Here is a 16,906-nt window from a genome sequence, read left to right as displayed (position 1 = left end):
TGAGGCCAACTGGTAGCTACAGATCTTCAAAGCTGATGTTTGGTGTGGCAAACCATTCATCGATGAAGTTGTGGATGATGGCGACATCAAAGAGAGGCAAATTGTTGAAGATTTCAGCTTCTTCTTTGCTCTTGATGAGCTGCTCGAGAGCGTCATCTCCAAGATCTTCATCACTTGATAGATCAATGGCTTCGCTGCGCAGAATGGCAGCAGCTGTGAGCTCTTTGCCGGTGTGGTTGACGCATCTTGGCCTTCTGGGACTTGGAGACGCGGGATACGTCTTCAGACTGCACACTGTCTTCAGGAGGTGCAGTTGCCAATGGCTTCGCCCTTGAGATTTTTGGTGAAGGGGCCGGCTTTGAAGCTTTTGGCTTCTTCGACTACTTTGGCTTCAGTACAGCAGGAGCTTCATCAGACTCAGAGTCAGCTGGCGGGTCATTCACGGCAGTCCCTTGGACTAAGATGCGGGTGATGAGGCCCTCAAGGTTGGCATACGGACCGATGATATTGGGTTCTACGTTGTGTGTGCCATCTGCCCTTGGTGTTGAGGGACCAGGGTTGAAGTCTAACCCAAATTTCTTCTTGTTCTGCTTCGCTGATTGTTGGGCAAACTGGAAGTTGCGCTTGAACAGATTGTCGTCACGACACCAGAGTAGTGACGACGGATGTGCTTCAGCAGGCTGTGGTCCTCGGACCATGCATGGGTAGAAGCCTTGAGCAATGGCTTCATCTCTGGTCCTGGGTATGAGGTTCTTGTAAAGGACGTCCCCCCATGGTCTCTTGATGGCACTTTTCTCAGCATACTCTTGGGTTGTGAAGCGGTATTTGAACCATTGTTCTGCCCAATAGCGTCGAATCCATTGGATTCGGGTCTTGCGCTGCCCATAATTCTCTTCAGGATCTGTTTTATACATTTCTGCCAGTTCATCAGGCAGATCTTTGGATGTTCCTCCACGTCGCTGTCTACCCCCCTTCCTTGCTGCTGCTTCTGAAGCCATAAACTTTAACTTGAAAGGCTTCAAAACTTTCAAAGGCTTCAAAGGCTTTCTTTTGCTGGACCAACAGGAACTGGCTTCAGGAGAATTTATGTGATGCTGTAGGAATTCTGCAAATGAATGCAGACTATGAGAACCAAAGGATTCTCCCACGGACATGTACCTGTGGCAGCATTAAGGTGCGAGGGAAGGGTAAGAGGTCATATGCATTCTCAGAAGATTTTGAAGATAAATCAGTTTAGAAGACATTGACCTCATCGTGCGAAGACATTCACTCATAGATAAGAAGTTGGTTCCAGATTTGTACGAATCCACAGATCAGTACAAGTGAGGAATCTAACTACTTCATGAAGCACAAGTGATTATACTAGGCATGTTATGAGATGCAGATTGAGAGATCTAACTTGTGTGAAGAGAAACTTCTTATGGTAGAAAGTGATAGAACCATGAGATCAAAAGGGGCTGTGAAAAGAAGTTTTATTTACCACACTTGGAACTGCTAGACGGAGTGGGAAGTGATGCCGAGCAGTTCAATCCTCCGTGCCCTAACTTGGCGACGGAAGACACCTCTGGCGACGGCGGAGAGGACGATGTCCGCGGTCGGCGTGAAGACGGTGTCGGAGAGGTTGCGGCAGCGAAGCGCTTCGTCGCCGGCGTCGTCGAGAGCTAGCAGTGGCGCTAGGGTTCATGCGAGGGTGGAAGGAGGTAATGACCGCAATAAGTGTGAATTTATAGGCACAGGGGCGGCACTGTGCTATTACACAGGTGCCCCTGGCGATTCACATCTGAGGAACGCGTGGCCAGTTTGCGGAAGTTTGGGGTTTGTTCCACGTCCCACACACGCCTGGATTGTCGGGCGGTCGTTCCTGCTTCTCCGGATTTTATGTGGAGGAATGAGCATTGAAAATGGACTTTATGGTTGTCTCTATATCTTCTGCTGACAAGGATGCAGTGAAGACATTCGACAGTTTTAATAGTATGCATATGACTTAGAGAGATAGAGTTTGAGATAGAAAGCATAGAGAAGTTTGGGGTCCGATCACATTCACTTAGTTCAAAAAGATTCAACACGAAGACATAGCTATAAGTGAATACTGTAGAGGACAGAACACTAGCATATATATATATATATCTATAGTCAACATAGTGAAGATAATCATGAAAATATGTTGAGTTCGAAGCCAAATCAAATGTGAAGACATTGCAAGGTAACGCCATGAGTGAAATACTTCAAAATGGAACGTTTGGTGGTGGCGTTACCCACCGTATAGGAAGTATTAGACCTAGACACGGCGCACAATTATCGTGGCGCTCCGAAGTCAAATTCCACATTAATGTACTCACACTTAGAATGTATGTCTTCATTGATTGAAGATATACTTCACTTTGTGTGTTGCACATCTATGTCATCAATATGCATAAGGGTTAGGATGTGTGCCTAATCACAGGACATTTGAGGATTCCAGGATATTTAGCTCACACCGTAACTTGCAAAACCTTTTCTCTTCCAAGGGCTTGGTGAAGATATCTGCCAATTGCTCTTCAGTGTTGACGTGTATGATATCAATGTCTTCCTTCACAACATGATCTCTGAGAAAGTGATGACGAATTTCAATATGCTTTGTCTTCGAGTGCTGAACTGGGTTGTTGGAAATCTTGATGGCGCTTTCGTTGTCGCAGTAAAGTGGCACTTACTTCAGATGAATGCCATAGTCCTTGAGTGTTTGCTTCATCCACAGAAGCTGAGCGCAGCAAGATCCAGCAGCAATGTATTCAGATTCAGCAGTGGAGAGAGATACACAGTTCTGCTTCTTTGAAGACCAACATACAAGTGATCGTCCCAGAAAGTGACATGTGCCTGATGTAGACTTGCGATCAACTTTGTCACCAGCATAATCAGCATCCAAAAATCCAACCAAATCAAACTCTGAGCCCTTTGGATACCATAATCCTAGAGTTGGGGTGTGAGCCAAATATCGAAGAATTCGCTTCACAGCTAAGTGATGCGACTCCTTTGGTGCCGCTTGAAATCGAGCACACATGCAAACACTAAGCATAATATCTGGCCTAGATGCACATAGATAAAGTAAAGAACCAATCATGGAGCGGTATACCTTTTGATCGAACTCTTTACCATTGTTGTCAGGACCCAGATGATGTTTGGCTGGCATTGGTGTTGTGAAGCCTTTGCAGTCTTGCATACCGAACTTCTTCAGGCAATCTTTGAGATACTTCTCTTGAGATATGAAGATGCCATTGCGTTGTTGTCGTATTTGAAGACCAAGGAAGAACTTCAGCTCCCCCATCATGGACATCTGATATTGCTCTTGCATCATATATCCAAACTCTTCACTGTACTTCTGATTGGTGCAGCCAAAGATAATGTCATCCACATATATTTGGCACACAAACAGTTCACCATCATATGTCTTCGTGAAAAGAGTGGGATCTAAGGAACCAGGTATGAAGCCTTTGCTCTTCAGGAAGTATTTGAGTGTGTCATACCAGGCCCTAGGGGCTTGTTTGAGGCCATACAGCGCCTTGTTGAGCTTGTATACCATGTCAGGATGTTTTGGATTTTCAAAGCCAGGCGGTTGTGCAACATACACTTCTTCTTCAATCTTGCCATTGAGAAAAGCACTCTTCACATCCATTTGATATAGAAGAATATTATGATGATTTGCATAGGCCAGCAGTATGCGTATGGCTTCAAGCCTAGCCACAGGAGCAAATGTTTCATCGAAGTCAATGCCTTCCACTTGAGTATATCCTTGAGCAACGAGACGAGCTTTGTTTCTGACAACTTGACCATGCTCATCTTGCTTATTACGGTATATCCATTTGGTGTCTATTATATTGTGCTTCCGTGGATCAGGACGCTTAACCAGTTCCCATACATTATTCAGCTCAAACTGTTGAAGCTCTTCTTGCATAGCTTGAATCCATTTAGGTTCCATGAAGGCTTCTTCAACTTTCTTGGGTTCTGATATTGAGACGAATGCGAAGTGCCCACAGAAATTTGCTAGCTGAGTTGCCCTTGAACGAGTGAGTGGACCAGGTGCATTGATGCTGTCAATTATTCTGTCAATCTGCACTTCATTGGCAACACGAGGATGTACAGGGCGAAGACTTTGCTCTTGCTGATCTGTGTTGTTGTTGGGAGGAATGTCTTCAGGCTGAGCATAGTCTTCATGTTGATCAGGTGTTGAGATGGTAAGTTCTTCTTCAGGATGAGCTTCAGAAGGTATAATCTCTCCAGGTCCCATAAGCTTGATTGATTCACTAGCTGGAACTTCATCTAGTACATTTGACAGTTGCTCTCTTTGTGAACCATTTGTCTCATCGAACCGCACATCCACTATTTCAACCACTTTGTAATGAAAGAGATTGAAGACTCTGTAGGACTGCGAATCCTTTCCATATCCAAGCATAAAACCCTCATGTGCTTTTGGTGCAAATTTTGAGGTGTGATGTGGGTCCTTGATCCAGCACCTTGCGCCAAATACTCTGAAGTAACTGACATTTGGCTTTTTGCCAGTAAGGAGCTCATAAGATGTCTTGTTCAGAAGCTTGTGAAGATAAACACGATTGATTGTATGGCATGCAGTGTCAATGGCTTCAGTCCAGAATTTTCTTGGAGCCTCGTATTCATCTAGCATCGTTTTGGCCATCTCAATGAGTGTTCTGTTCTTGCGTTCGACGACGCCATTCTGCTGTGGCGTGTACGGAGCTGAGAATTCATGTGTGATGCCCAAGGTATCAAGATATGTATCAAGGCCAGTGTTCTTGAATTCAGTGCCATTGCCACTTCTGATGTGCTTTATCTTGGCGCCAAAATTGTTCATAGCTCGATTGGCGAAGCGTCTGAAGACATCCTGCACTTCAGTCTTGTAAAGGATTATGTGCACCCAAGTATATCTAGAGTAATCATCAACAATGACAAAGCCATAGAGGCAGGCTGTAGTAGTAAAAGTTGAGTAGTGAGTGGGACCAAAAAGATCCATGTGAAGCAGTTCGAAGGGTCGAGTAGTGGTCATGATTGTCTTCGAGGGATGTTTTGCCCTCGTCATCTTCCCTGCTTCACATGCACCGCATAAGTGATCTTTCTTGAACTTGACGCCCTCGACGCCTATGACATGTTTCTTCTTCGCAAGGGTGTGGAGGTTCCTCATGCCAGCATGCCCAAGCCTCCGATGCCAAAGCCAGCATTCTGAAGCTTTTGCAAGAAGACATACTGCAAGTTGTGGCCCTGCTGAGAAATCTACCACGTACAGATCATCTTTTCGATACCCTTCAAACACTAGAGACTTGTCAGATTCCATTAGTACAAGGCAACGATATTTTCCAAACATTACAATCATGTTCAAATCACAAAGCATTGAGACAGATATTAAGTTGAAGCCAAGGGATTCAACATGCATGACTTTATCCATGTGTTGATCCTTTGAGATTGCAATTCTACCCAGACCCAATACCTTACTTTTACCAGTGTCAGCAAATGTGATGCGGCTTTTGTCGGATGGACGTAAGGTTGAGTCCATAAGAAGGCTTCTTTTGCCAGTCATGTGATTTGTACACCCACTGTCAATAATCCATTCTGAAGACTTTGAAGACGCTGGTGTCGTACCCTACAGTGCAGTTAGGGGGATAGGCTTCACGAAGAGAATTGTGAAGCAAAAACATTTGACGAACCAGTGGGTTATGAAAACTTAGATCCAGATTAGGACTTATAGGGAGAGTAGCATGCGATTCAGGAACGAAGTACATAATGCTGCCATTCGGGCATTTTATCTTGCGCCCTACAAGATTTTTAAGGTCCCCAGCAATAGCGTCAGAAGATTTTGGTTTTCTGCTGGAGACCATTCCCTGCAAAAGAGAGTTAAGCCTTCTTAACCACCCACATCTTCAAGGGTGGCTTAGAAGCAATAAGTCTAAGTGCAGCATCTGAGAATTTTGGTTTTGAAGCCTTAGCAAACAGTCTTGCAGATGGACAATAGTACTCATAAGAATAAGCAGAATAATTTTTGGTCATATGAACATGACGGTTTGATGAACCGCTCTCATATTCATATGCCTGAGTATGGTTTCCCTGCAAAACATTTGCGTTAGTGTGACTCAGGTGAGTCCTCTGTTTGTATGAAGCCTTTGGACCATATGAAGCCTTTGGTCTGAGGTTTGTCTTCTTCAAGTGAGGTGTCATGAAGACATTCACAGGAAGATTTTCCAGACACTTTTTCGGAACCCAGATCTTCTTCATAGGCGGTCCATTCCTGCAGTTAGTACCAATGTACCTGGCAAACACTTCACCATTCTGATTCTCAAACAGTATATAGTTTGCATCAAAGGATTCATCAATGATAATGGGGTTAGCACAAGTGAAGCCAGATAAATTGGATGGATCTGCTGAAGGTTCCTTTGCAGCAACCCACTTGGTTTTGGGGTACTGCTCAGGTTTCCAGTAAGAGCCATCTACATTTATTTTCCTTACGAACCCAACACCCTCTTTCCTAGGGTTTCGGTTCAGAATCTGCTTCTTGAGGACATCACATAATGTCTGATGTCCTTTAAGACTTTTGTACATCCCTGTTTCAAGCAATGTCTTCAACCTAGCATTCTCATCAGCAATAGCAGTGGTACCTCAGCAGAGGGGTTAGTTACCACATCAACAGTTGAAGATATTGCAACAGCAGTAGCAGTGGAACATTCAGCAACAGAAGTAGCATTATCACGCTCAATGCATTTAAGACATGGTGGTTCAAATCCTTCCTGAGCGGAACTGATCTGTTCGGCGCGAAGTGACACGTTTTCCTTTTGAAGATCTTCATGAGCCGCTCTCAATTTCTCAAGTTCTTGCTTCCTTTGAAGATAATCATAGGAAAGCTTTTCATGAGTTGTTGAGAGAGTATCAAGACGATCTTCAAGTTCCTGATACTTAACGTGAAGATTTTTTATGTCTTCAATTAAGGATTCAGATCGAGTCATTTCAGCACCCAACAGATCATCGCTTCTGTCTAACAGTTTTTGAATATGTTCCATGGCCTTTTGTTGTTCAGTTGCAATTTTAGCAAGTGTTTTGTAACTGGGTTTTGAATCACAATCAGAGTCATCGTCACTGGATGTTTGATAGCGAGTAGTGCGTGTGTTTACCTTGGCACCGCGTGCCATGAAGCAGTAGGTAGGAGTGGAGTCGTCCTTGTCATTTGCATCGGTGTCGGTGATGAAGTCATTGTCTTCAGTGTTGAAGATGGACTTGGCGATGTATGTTGTAGCCAGACTTGCAATGCCAGAATCAGACTCCTCCTCAGACTCCACCTCTGCCTCCTCGGAAGCGGATTCCTCCTCAGAATCCATTTCCTTGCCAACAAACGCACGTGCCTTGCCAGATGAGCTCTTCTTGTGTGATGAAGACTTTGAGGAAGACTTGGAAGAAGACTTTGAGTATTTCTTCTTCTTCTTGTCGTCAGAGTCATATTCCTTGCTCTTCTTCTTCCTTCTGTTCTCATTGTCCCACTGTGGACACTCAGAGATGAAGTGTCCAGTTTTATTGCACTTGTGGCATGTTTTCTTCTTGTAGTCATGAGCAGAAGCTTCATCATTCCTTAAGCTTGATCGTGAAGACTTTCTGAAGCCTTTCTTCTTGGTGAACTTTTGGAACTTCTTCACAAGCATTGCAAGTTCCCTTCCAATGTCTTTAGGATCATCAGAACTGCTGTCAGATTCTTCTTCAGATGAGGAAACAGCTTTTGCCTTCAAGGCACGAGTTCGCCCATAGTTTGGACCGTAGATATCTCTTTTCTCAGAAAGCTGAAACTCATGTGTGTTGAGCCTCTCAAGTATGTCAGATGGATCGAGTGTCTTGAAATCAGGACGTTCTTGAATCATCATGGCAAGGATGTCAAACGAACTATCAAGTGATCTCAGCAGCGTTTTGACGACTTTGTGTTTGGTAATCTCAGTGGCGCCGAGGGCTTGAAGCTCATTTGTGATGTCAGTGAGTCTGTGAAATGTGTGCTGGACATTCTCATTGTCATTTCGCTTGAAGCGGTTGAAGAGATTGCGAAGGACACTGATTCTTTGATCTCTCTGGGTTGAGATGCCTTCATTGACCTTGGAGAGCCAGTCCCAGACCAGCTTGGATGTCTTCAAGGCACTCACACGGCCATACTGTCCTTTGGTCAGATGACCGCAGATGATATTCTTGGCAGTAGAGTCCAGTTGAGTGAACTTCTTGACATCAGCAGCAGTGACACCTTCTCCAGCCTTGGGAACGCCGTTCTCGACAACATACCATAGGTCGACGTCAATGGCTTCAACATGCATGCGCATCTTATTCTTCCAGTAGGGATATTCAGTTCCATCGAAGACGGGGCACGCAGCGGAGACTTTAATTATCCCTGCAGTCGACATAGCTAAAAATCCAGGTGGTTAAACCGAATCACACAGAACAAGGGAGCACCTTGCTCTGATACCAATTGAAAGTGCGTTATATCGACTAGAGGGGGGGTGAATAGGCAATTTTTATGAAAGTCTTCAAAACATGGAAGTTATGAAGACAAACAGTAAAGATATACCTATTACTATGCAGCGGAAGTTAGATTACACTAGGCAAGCCATGGTCAAGTATCAACAGAATGAAAGCACAGTGACGAATAGATGTAGTGTAATTAGGATCAGGTAGGAAGAAGTTATGAAGCCAAACAAATTATATAGTTACATTGTGAAGACAAAAGATAGAGCAAGCATGCAATGGCTTCACAATGAGTAACAGTAAGTAAAAGGAAGTGAAGATGAAACCAGTGACTCGTTGAAGACAATGATATGTTGGACCAGTTCCAATTGCTGTGACAACTGTACGTCTGGTTGGAGCGGCTAGGTATTTAAACCTTAGGACACACAGTCCCGGACACCCAGTCCTGAACACGCAGCTCAGGACACCAAGTCCTCACTGTATTCTCCTTGAGCTAAGGTCACTTAGTCCTCGCTCAATCACTCTGGTAAGTCTTCAAGGTAGACTCCCAAACCTTCACAGACTTCGTTCACTGGCAATCCACAATGTCTCTTGGATGCTCTGAACGCGACGCCTAACCGTTTGGGGATGCACAGTCCTCAAGTGTAATAAGTCTTCAAGTCACACAGACAAGAAGACTTAAGTGATGTCCAATTTACTCTGGCTCTGGGTGGTTAGGGCTTTCTCCTCACTAGGAATTTTCTCTCAAAGGCTTCGAGGTGGGTTGCTCTCAAACGACAAAAGCCGTGCACTGAAATCTGAGCCGCCAACCATTGATGGTTGTAGGGGGTGGGCTATTTATAGCCACTTGGCAATCCGACCTGATTTGTCCGAAATGACCCTGGGTCACTAAGGAACTGACACGTGTCTCAACGATCAGATTTCAAACTCTCATGGCAACTTTACTTGGGCTACAAGCAAAGCTGACTTGTCCGGCTCTGGACAAGATTCGCTCTCATTGTCTTCACTCGAAGACATAGGTTTTAGGTTTAGGCATCACTTCAGTCATTCTGACTAGTTCTCCTAGACCCCACTTAATAGTACGATGGTTCCTATGACTCAACACAAAAGAAAAAGAACTACGAAAGATCTAAGTCTTCGAGCTCCATAGGCTTCATAACGTGTCTTCTTTTGTCATAGTCTTCAATGTGAATATCTTCATATACCACCTTTGACTTCAATGTCTTCATACATTTTTAGGGGTCATCTCTGGTAGTAAAACCGAATCAATGAGGGACTTCTACCTGTGTTATCCTGCAATTCTCACAAACACATTAGTCCCTCAACTAGGTTTGTCGTCAATATTCCAAAACCAACTAGGGGTGGCACTAGATGCACTTACAATCCTGACAAAAGTAGTCTTCGCCTACACAAAGCTCTGGTGGTGACGCCGTCTTGGGCTCCACCATGACCTCCGTCTTGCAGTCCTCCTGGTCTTGGTCTTGTTGCACCGAAATGGCAACCTTTGCCTGATGCCTCGGTACTCCGCGGCTGCGCTTGCTCCCTTTGCACCAAAGAGGAAAGGAGGACGCTCCGTGGGCTGGCACCCGCCTGGCGCCTTTGGTCGTCATGGCTTGCGTCACGGGCACCTCGTGAGGTACCCCGCCTTGATCTCTCCGCCTCCTCGTGAGCCAGCCTGATGAGGCTGTGCCTGAGGAAGCTCCGCGTCGTCTGCCCCGCGAGGCTTGGCCCCTCCCGAGGGTCTTGGGTCTGTGTTGGTGAAGATGGGCCGTGCTGGGCCCCCCTTTGAGCCACACCGCAGGCCGTAGGCAGGCAAGTCTGGGGACCCCCGTTCCCAGAACGCCGACAAAAACAACCATCCGGTCGGATAGACGACCTCGTGGCCAACATAGAGCGGCAAACGACGCCGCACACAAGCCAGTACGCGATCCACATGAGGGCTCGCATCAAAAGGATGGCGCAACCAGATCCATCTACGGGCCAAGCAAGCGCGCTCCAGAACGCAATGCAACACAATAAAAATCCGAACACCACGGTACACCCAAATATAGGGGTGCCGCACACCCCCTATGTTTCACCGATGAGGTGCTGGACCATGAAAACATAGAAGCGTACGAAGGAACGACAGACCCTGGGGTCTGGATGGAGGACTACATCCTCCATATCCACATGGCTCGAGGAGACGATCGCCACGCCATCAAGTACTTACCCCTCAAGCTCAAAGGGCCAGCTTGGCACTGGCTTAAAAGCCTCCCCGAAAACTCCATTGGAAGCTGGGAAGTGCTCGAAGACGCTTTTCGGGCAAATTTTCAAGGGACCTATGTCTGACCACCGGATGCAGATGATTTAAGTCATATAACTCAACAGCCCGGAGAGTCAGCCCGAAAGCTTTGGAACAGGTTTCTCACTAAAAAGAACCAAATAGTCGACTGTCCGGACGCCGATGCCTTAGCAACTTTCAAGCACAGCGTTCGAGACGAATGGCTTGCCAGACACCTCGGCCAAGAAAAGCCGAGAACAATGGCAGCATTAACAAGCCTCATGACCCGCTTTTGCGCGGGCGAGGACAGCTGGTTAGCCCGATGCAATACCAGCGACCCAAGTACATCCGAAGTCAAGGACGGAAACGGGAAGCCACAACGCAGCAAAAACAAGCGCCGGAATAAAGAAGACAGCCATAAGAGCACGGCAGTAAATGCCGGATTCAGAAGCTCTCGGCCAGGTCAGCAAAAGCTGCCCTCCAAAGGCAACAGAGACGAACTGTCCAGCCTGAGCAAGATTCTGGACAAACTATGTCAGATCCACAGCAGCCCCGATAAACCTGCAAATCATACCCATAGAGATATGTTGGGTCTTCAAGCAGTCCGGCAAACTCAACGCCGAACACAAGGGGCAGGATACGCCAAGCGAAGACGAGGACAAGCCTCGCAAGCAAAGCCCTGGGGAACAGAAGAAATTCCCACCAGAAGTCAAAACAGTAAACGTGTTACACGTGATGAAGGGAAGAAACAAAGCGGCAGTCCTAGAGACACATGCCCCAGGGCCTATCACCGCGGAGTTCTGCCACTGGTCGTCTAAACCGATCACCTTTGACCATCGGGATTACTCGGCAAGTATCCGGCATGCAGGATGGGCTGCCTTGGTGTTAGACCTGATAATTAACGGATACCACTTCACATGAGTCCTAATGGATGGCGGCAGTAGTTTAAACCTGATATATCAGGACACAGTCCGCAAAATGGGGATAGACCCAACAACAATCAGCCATAGCAATACTACCTTTAAAGGAGTAACGCCAGGCCCAGAAGCCCATTGTATGGGCTCCCTGCTACTAGAGGTTATATTCGGCTTTCCCGATAACTTCCGCAGCGAAAAGTTAACCTTCCACATCACTCCGTTCCAAAGTGGCTATCAAGCACTACTCGGACGCGAAGCTTTCGCTCGCTTTAACACAATACCACATTACGCTTCTCTCATACTTAAGATGCCCGGTCCACGTGGCATCATTACAGTAAATGGAAATATTGAGTGCTCCTTGACGGCCTCACCAACTAGAGCATCTGATAGGTCATTAAGACCACATACGCGGTTAGACGAGTCCGGTGCAGCTATATATAATTGATACAGGTTTGATGGCTATACCCCTATAACAATACAAGGGGCCCAACACGCGTAAACAAGTGGCAATTAGGCTCAACTTTACTCATCTTGAACTATACATGGTTTATTTAGTATGACCTACCTTTTGCATGACAACTTTTCACGTAAGTTCCTCTCTTTTTCAGATGACCATCGTGCTACACCCGACCAGGATACGGCACAACGGAGACACATGCACAGACGTGTAGCAGGGTCCCGTTTCAAGGATTCTTTTTAGATTAAGACCCTGCGTAAACCTTTTTTACTGTCTCTTGTTGATACACATCCCCCGGATTCTCAGTACAATTTAGAAGGATGCTGACGTATTGGCATGTGACCACGTCAGAATATTGCACGTACCTGGACACCAGGGGCTTCTAACAAAGGGCACTGTTTAGCCCGGTTTACATCATAAAGACCGAATACCTTAGGGAGTGTTCGGCGTCGCGAGTTTAGCCTTATATGCATCAGCTCCGAATCATGTCTTTGGTCAAACATTGGGTTTGCCCAGCTCCTGCGTTTTGCTGCCTTATGTTCCGCTCTATTGGCTAAGGCGGCACCAGGAGAACTACTGCGATTGTGCCCTGGTTCATCTGGACGAGAACCTCAGTAGAGAAAGCCGAAAACTGACTGTCATGATATAGCGTGAGACTGGTCAACCACTCGATGACCTAGGGAATCTTCAGGATTCCTCCGCCTTAACGAAGGGCCGTTTCCCAGCCAGGCATGTACACGCCCCGAATTCAGATGAGTGCGGAGCCACCAGGGGCTTTATAGTAACCCCACTATCAAACTCCTTTGGCTAAGTGAAAGTGTTAAAGCATTATAGTCCGATTGCCTAGTTCGCTGCGCTATCACCTCCTTAATGGACCAAGACGTTGGATCAAGTTGAACATGCGTCTTCTGCGAGCACCCCCGCATTATATGCGTGGGGGCTGAAGCCGACGACTGCCATCTTTCAGGTTATATAGATATATACATAAACGGCCGCACAGGAGGCATCATAGTACTTTCGGGCAAAAGTATAAATACAGCCTTGATAAACTCAATAAAACATTGTTTTTACAATGGGAATACATGTCACTCAAACATAATATTCTTCGAGCACTGAGCCTCTATCGAACGAGCGCCTTCAAGAACTTCTTCAAAGTAGTGCTCGGCAACCACTTGGCCCATGGCCGAACTCTGTGCCGCAATAGTGCTGGCATCCATCCCCGCCCAGTATGTTTTGACACGGGCAAGGGCCATCCGCGAGCCTTCTATGCACGCCGATCTCTTTACAACATCGATGTGTGGCACAACACCAAGGAATTGTTGCACTAAGCTAAAGTAGCTATTCGGCCTTGGCCCTCTCGGCCACTGATGATCCACAAAGGACATCATGGCAAGTCCGGATAATCTATGGAGCTCGGCCCACTCGGCCATTTGCTCATTCAACAGCAGCGGACGGGCTGGAGCATGAAATTGTGACCAAAACAGTTTTTCCACTTCATGATCTTTCCGATCCTTGAAATACTCAGCCGCATCAGCAGCACTTGCAGCCAAATCCACGTAGGCGTCCGTAGAACTCCATAGCCGGTCCAGAGGTGCATACTTCGGATCCCCAAACTTACTCCGCAACAAGAAGGGCTTCCCAGATACAATATCCGCAGCTTGATGCAGCTCCTCCTTCGTCGCTCTAATTTTGGAGCGGGCTTCCTTGGCAGCCACCCCGGCCTTTTCCAGGTCCGTCGCCTTCGCCCGGTTTTCTTCTTCAAGAAGCTGGTACCGGCCAGCAACATCTTTTAACTCTACAGCCATCTTGGCTATTTTTTCTTTGCTCTCGCAATGTGCGGCTTATTCGGCCCTTAACTCTTCGGCCACCTTTAAAGCAGCCGCATTGCTACTCCTTGCTTGCTCCTTGGCTTGGGCAAGCTCCGCCCGAAGGGTCTCCATGGTGGCAGCTCCATCTGCAGTCACAACATATTAAAGATACTGGCATCATGCTGCTCTTATTATGTGACAATCACCAGACAAATCACCTACCCTGTGCCTCGTCAAGCCGCTTGTTAACAAGCACGATGTTGGCATCCGCCGCATCCAATTACCACCTTAGTTCGGCAAACCCATCAGTCCGGCTAGCCACCGGAGCTTCAACCACCTACACATAAAGGCGGTCTGGTTATTACCTGGGACTATGATCCTCTGTTTGCCGCCGTTTTTGACGACAACCAGAGTCTCAGGGGCTACTATGTACACAGGGCACATCTAAAAATGTGCGATACTATCAACAATGTACATCATTTCGTGTACCTCAAAACCCGTCATTAGACTCATAAAGGCTTCATGCAACCTGCTTTCAGCGGACGAAATCCTTTCAATCACCGTACCCATCAACGTGCGGTGCTCTTATGAGATAGCCGCTTGCTCTAGCAGATCCCTCAGTACATCCGACCGCACACCAGACGGTACCAGACTCTTTTGATTGCTCTCTTCAAGAGGCGGATACTGAGGGCTTCGGGTGGCCATAGGATTACCTTCTGGCCTTGCCGGATCAGGAGAAACCCTCCGCGATGACACCTCGGGGTCGCACGCCTCGTGAGGTGGTGTGGCAGGGGGAGGCGTTTCGCTCTCCATCATCTCTGGAAGAAGATCCCCTGAAGACGAGCTCTACTGAGAAGGGTTAAGATCCGAACTGCAAGATAAATGCTTCGATTATTTTCCTCAGAGGTAAAGCGATATATTTTCATTATTAAGTACCCTTTTACTTACAGCTCTGTGGAGGGCTGATCCCCTTCAGGGCATAGTGCGGATAGGGTATCCCCTAGGGCAGGACCCTCCGGCGGAGATTTCTTCCCCCGTTTGGAGACCATTGTCTCCGGGTCCTCAGAGGCGGTTCTCTTCCCTCCCTGGGGAGAGGAGGTTTCAATCCCTCCTCCCCGGTTAACTTCCTTCGCGAAGGCACTAGCCTCCTTGTTCCCCCTTTATCTTCTCCTAAGGGCGCTTGATAAGGCGCGATCTCCAGTATCCTGGTTAGCACGGGATTTCGTGAGGTCTCAGGGGGGGGTCGGACACCTGATCAACTTTGCCTTCGCTATCCAATCCTGGTCAAAGAGCAGCTTTTTAGGGCAACATTGCGATAAATAAACGGACAATGTGTTCGGATGCGGGGCTACTTACTTGGGTATCCGGGCGATTGCAGCTCAGACCTGCATCCTCAGTGATGTCCGGACACATTATTTGTGGTCCGAAGAACAATTTGTACATCTCTTCGTGCGTCATGCTGAGGAAATGTTGAATAGCTCGCGGTCCTTCCGGGTTGAATTCCCACATGCGAAGGGGCCGACGTTTGCAAGGCTGGACTTGACGAACTAGCATAACTTGCACTACCATAACCAGACTGAAATCTCTCTCAAAGAGATCTCGGATACGGCTTTGTAGTATTGGCACGTCCCTGGCTGGACCCCAGCTCAGCCCCCTGCTGATCCATGACATCAGTTGTGGTGGGGGCCTGAGCGAAAGGTGGGGGCAGCTACCCACTTGGCACTTCGGGGAGCTGTGATGTAGAACCACTCCCGCTGCCACAATCCAGACACCTCTGGGAAGCAACCCTCAGACAATGGAGCATCAGCGATTTTGCTTATTAAAGTGCTCCGCACATTGCGTGCTGCCCCTCGATCATCTTAGGCTTCACATCGAAGGTCTTGAGCCACATGCCGAAGTAAGGGGTAATGCGGAGGAAGACCTCGCATACGACAATAAATGTCGAGATGTGAATAAGGGAATTCGGGGCCAGGTCGTGAAAATCTAGCCCGTAATAGAACATAAGACCCCTAACAAAGGGATCCAGAGCGAGGCCTAGTCCTCGGAGGAAGTGGGAGACGAACATGACACCCTCGTTGGGTTCAGGAGTAGGGACGACCTACCCTCGGGCAGGCAGCTGATGCGAAATTTTGGCGGTCAGATATCTGGCCCCTCTCAACTTCTTGATGTCCTCCTCCGTGATGGAGGAAGGCATCCACCGACCTTGAAGGTTGGATCCGGACATAGTTGAAGGTCTGAAGCACGTGACCTGATTTTTGGGTGTTAGAACTTGAGGCGGGGGAAGGATTTGATTGAGCACGAGAGGGAAGAAAGAAAAAGCCTTGTCCCCTTTATAAACAGGGAGAATATCAAGTGTCCTCCTCGTGGCTGTTTGGGACTTGCCTAAGATCTAGGAGTCCTACCCATAGGCACGGTTGGGTTACCCACTTCCGTATTGATGAGAATCCCGTGATAAAGGGGACATGATCTCTGCTTCGACAAGACGTGCCAAGGAAACCGCCTCGCGGAACACGCTGGGATGGGTTATGAAAGACGATTCGAATAAAGACCTGGCTGTGGTGTGATGTCACACAACGGGGTACGTCGGCAGATTAGATTTGTGAAAATATTATTCTCTCTATGGTTGTATGTGGAACTTGTTTTGCAGAGCCGGGCACGATCCTCGTGTTCAAAATCTTCTATGAAGTATTCGGAGGAGGAATCCGCCTTGCAATGCCGAAGAAAATCTGCGTGCTGGACTCATCGTCATTGAAGCCTGGTTCAGGGGCTACTGAGGGAGTCCTGGATTAGGGGGTATCCGGACAGCCAGAATATATCCTTTGGCCGGACTGTTGGACTATGAATATACAAGACTGAAGGCTTCGTCCCGTGTCCGGATGGGACTCTCCTTGGCGTGGAAGGCAAGCTTGGCAATACGGATATGTAGATCTCCTTCCCTGTAACCGACTCTGTGTAACCGTAGCCCCCTCCGGTGTCTATATAAACCGGAGGGTTTAGTCCG

Source organism: Triticum dicoccoides, chromosome 1A, assembly GCF_002162155.2.
Source record: "Triticum dicoccoides isolate Atlit2015 ecotype Zavitan chromosome 1A, WEW_v2.0, whole genome shotgun sequence".
NCBI classification, from domain to species: domain Eukaryota; kingdom Viridiplantae; phylum Streptophyta; class Magnoliopsida; order Poales; family Poaceae; genus Triticum; species Triticum dicoccoides.
Note: the sequence above shows the minus strand (reverse complement) of the source record.